This window comes from Nyctereutes procyonoides, unplaced genomic scaffold, assembly GCF_905146905.1.
Source record: "Nyctereutes procyonoides isolate TBG_1078 unplaced genomic scaffold, NYPRO_anot_genome, whole genome shotgun sequence".
In the NCBI taxonomy this organism is placed as follows: Eukaryota; Metazoa; Chordata; class Mammalia; order Carnivora; family Canidae; genus Nyctereutes; species Nyctereutes procyonoides.
The window spans coordinates 25,791,685-25,796,054 of record NW_026575146.1 but is presented as its reverse complement, the minus strand read 5'-3'; the positions used below and the strand labels follow the sequence as shown (position 1 = coordinate 25,796,054).

Genomic DNA, 4,370 nt, shown 5'->3' with positions numbered 1-4,370 from the left:
TCTCCATTTTTTAAGTCCAGACAATGAACAAAACAATAATTGTAGCCTTTGGGATTTTCATGGTGTAAATAATTCCATCATGGTTGATTCCAAACTAGCAATGTAGAACTTGGAAAAGCAGATAACATGATATAATATTTCCACCATACATCCCCAATAGATGTAAGTAACAACAAAAGCATAGATAATGGTAAACTGTAGTAAAATAACTAAGAAGTGACAAGTCGGTATTTACTACCTTTGTTTTTAACATAATGTTAAATTACAAGTTTATCTAATTTAATTTTTGACAATGACTATTTAACAAAGAACAAAATTGCTATAAATTTAACATGGACTCTTTCAAGTCTATATGAACTGGCTTAAGGAAGTCACTTCTTCCATCCTAACTACTAGGATTCTATTCTCTCTAAGTATATTTCCTAAGTTGCAGATTTGTTTCAGAAATTCCCTACTACTACCTCATTGGTTTTTAAAAATTCTCATTATCATTTCCTCAAATGGCATGAAATCTGAGAGATATAAGTAATGGAATTGAAGTAATGGAGGTGAGGAAAGGTGGGTCAATTCACCATTAAAGAGCAAACTATGAGACAAGGGAAAGAACTCTGGGGTGTGGAGTTAGAAGCCCTGGGCCGATATCCTGTCCTGATATGTTAGATGTACCTTTTCAGTTTGGAGCATCAGAATTCTTATCTGTGAAGTGCAGTTCACAGTCACTCACTACACATGTTTTTTGTGAAAATATGTAAAAAAAAATCTGTAGAAATGTTTTATAATTAAAATTTATGATATAAAATAAATCATTTTATAATATGCAATTTTTTCAGATGAGTTTAATCTTTTCAACCTTTTTTATAGAAATGCTTACAAATAATACATATTATGTTTTGAATTTATGAATTTTTAATTAATTGATAAAATACTGCAAATATTCCTGCTGTTCTGATTTTGTAACAATTAGTTCAACATTTGCTATATTAAAACCATGCATGTGTTCCCAGACCTACTTCTTTCCCTGGGTCTGATTTTATAAACGCTGGTGATAAAATCAAGTCTGATTTATATGATGCATGTCCTGTGGGACATGTCTATGGCTCTTAGTATCTTTGATCAACCTCAAGAAATGACAGCATAGATGTGTAATGACTTTTGAATACAACTACTGTTAATTTGATGATTACCAGTTTCCACTTACTGATATATGAAATTATCATGTTTTATTTTCTAAGTGATCCTAATATCATTAGAAGCATGCCAGAACAGACTCGTGAAGAGTAAGTTGTGCAAATTTCTTCTTTAATAAAACTAGCCAGAGCATGTTTTAAAAACATTGTATTCATATCAGTTATTCTCTTTATATCCTTTGTTTCAGTACACTTTCCTGAAGATAGGATTGGAGAGGATGAGGCAGCTAGATGTACTGGCAAGTCTTCTGGTTTAAGAGCCATACATCCCAATTTCTAAGTTCCTGTTTTTGTAAAGGGACTGCACTGAGTTCCTTTCCTAAACTAGGTTTTTAAGAGACTTAATTTTCATCATTCCAGTCTCAGGACATTATTGACATTTGACATTTTGAAATGTTTGAGAGGAAGCAAGCTTCAATAGTCAGAATTTTTCCAGAATTATGATATAGAGTCCAGGTTAAATCTACCAAATCTGAGTAGCAAAGAGGATTAAATGAAACATGCTTCCCCTCATCCAAAGTTTTGTCAAAGGCCGAGAAAAGTTCTACTGAACTTTAATGAAGAAGGATCTTTCCTAAAGGTGTGCAGTGCTTGGGGGAGAAGAAATGTACTCGGACAACTTCAGAATAATCCCAGATCTTCCATAAATTGCCCAAAGTGTGTTTTATGTAACTTTAGTCCTGAGAGATAGACAGTGAAGTATGTTCAGTGTTTAGAATTTTGGAAAACTGCATATTACATCTCCCAAGCATGCCCATAAAATCCTTCTCCCACATCAGTTAATATCCCTTGGAACATTCAGCAGAATGAATTTTGGAAAACTACTGATTTAGATACATCTTGATTCATAGAATTGAATAGTGCTAGCAGCATGCACCCTACACAGTCTGTGCTGGACTCTAATGGAGGCTGCAAACTGTCAGAAATGACAATGTCTCTTCCACTTTAAAAATAGTCAGTCACATAGGCAGTTTTTGCTGGTAGATTACTGAGATTTAGGAGATGAGGATCCAGAACACACTCTCCAGAAATCCAAATATGTAATGAACCTGGAGTTAGAAAACCCTACCTATTAATAGCTATATAAAAACTAAGGGTGGGTCAAATACCCACTTTCACAAGTGAGGAAATTGGTTTGTTTCAAGCTAACATTACATAATTTTAGTTTGTGTCTGAAGTTAATCTAAGATTGTGGCTGTAATTTAAAGAGCATAGCTGTAATGAACTGGAGTTTTCTTATTGGTTGTTCAGTTACTCGATATTTAGAATTTCTTTTTTTGGTAGGGGAAATGGGTCATACTTCAGATTTTTATTGTTACTTCATTACAATTGACAATTTATGATTAAAGTCATTTTTCAGGTTTAGAAAAAAATTTGTATATATTACAAAATAGGTAGGTTTGGTTATGAACATTTCCAGTACAGAAGATACCAAACATTCATGAGAGCTTGAATGTAGGAATAACATTTAAGAAATCAGGATTTCACATCTAACTCAAGTAAAAAAAAAAAAAAAAAAAAAAACCTTATGACACAATTTTCAATTTCTCTGAGCCTCATTTTGCTTATTTGCTTGCAATGATTGAGCCAAATAATCTGATGTTCTTTCTAAATCTAGATTGGCCTATTATTTCCTCATAATTTTCCTAGAGGGCCCTTGTAAGTATTGAGTCATTTAAGTGGTTATTTATAAAACATTACTATCATTTGTGGATTTTAGATTCCTAAACTCACAATAGGCCTTTACATAGGAACATACTTTGAAATAGGTCCTTTCCTTAGAGAAAAACAGTCCACAGTCCCTTTGTTATCATAGCTTGCAGTGATGATTACTTTGCTTTGTAGTGACTGAGGTGTATAAAGACGGGATATGAAAGTTAGTAGAAAATTATATGAAAAGTTACCTTCTCCAGATAAAAAAAAATGAAACATCTCTGAAGATACAAGGCAAATGAAATACAAAATCTGATTTATTTCACTCTATCTTGGTGTTTTACCCTTAAAAACATACCAATTCCATGAAGATCTATAGAATGTTTGAAAACACTTCCTTTTTGTTTTTCTTTTTTTCTTTTTTTTCTTTTAATACCTAACTCCATGGGACGCCTGGGTGGCTCAGCGGTTGAGCATCTGCCTTTGATTTGGGATGTGATCCCAGGGTTCTGGGATCAAGTCCCACATGAAGCCCCCTGCATGGAACCTGCTTCTCCCTCTTCCTATGTCTCTGCCTCTCTCTCTCTCTTTCTCTCTACCTCTCTCTCTCTCATGAATAAATAAATAAAATCTTAAAAAAAAATCTAACTCCAAGTCCTCCTATTTCTAAGAATTGATTCCTCACCCCTAACTGGTCTTCTGATCTACCTCTTCCTCCTCGTCTGCCCCTAGACACAGAGCTCCAAAATCCAAACTTCCTAGCCCATGTCAAGACGTGCTTCTAATTCAAGCAAAAGAAAAACTAAAACAAACAAACAAAAATACAACCTTCAATACAACTAAGAATCATTTGACATGCAAGTGAATGTGGTAACTGTCTGGATCTTACAAGGTTAGATACAGAAATGAAAATGCCTCTGAGTAATTCCTTAAATGATGAGTCCTTCCTAGAACTTATTTATTACACAGGAAAGAAGAGTAGGATGTTCTTTCTGAAATATTTTTCTTGAGAACTCAAAATGTAAGCCTCCACCACTGACAGGGCAGCATTTTTAGATTAAGCCATGGGAAATCTAGCATGATTTACAAATACAACGGTCCAAGAATAACAGCCTTTCTGCCATCCGTGATTGGCATTGCTATTATAGACTCTATTATAATCTTATCTTGATGTCCAACAAAGCTATTCATTCAGCAACTAAGCTCATGTCAAAGACAAGGCGAAGTCTACTTATTTGCAGAATAATGTTTTTGAAAAACACAGCCTCATTGCTCAAACAGAACCAAGAGCGTACATGACATGGTGCAAGGTGCTTATGATAGAAGGTGGCAGGAAATGAAGTTGAAGCAGAAATACCAACTGAGAAGGTGTTTAATCTTTGAGGTGTGAGGTATTACATTCTAGCACTCTCTCTGACTGATATCAGGCATGAAGGGAAAAACTAGCTAAAACATATGGGGGAAAGTACACTGAAGTCCCTTTGATGTCTGTGTCAGCAAAGCACTTCAGCTATCACATCCAGGCTTTAA

At 34.5% G+C, this 4,370-nt stretch overlaps 1 non-coding gene across 1 annotated transcript; it reads left to right on the top strand.

The window, feature by feature from the left end:
• Positions 1-925: 925 nt before the first annotated feature.
• Positions 926-1,051, top strand: LOC129501095 (small nucleolar RNA SNORA72). The gene has a single exon (XR_008662659.1). It is a non-coding gene; the product is annotated as a small nucleolar RNA SNORA72 (small nucleolar RNA).
• The last annotated feature ends 3,319 nt before the right edge of the window (positions 1,052-4,370 follow it).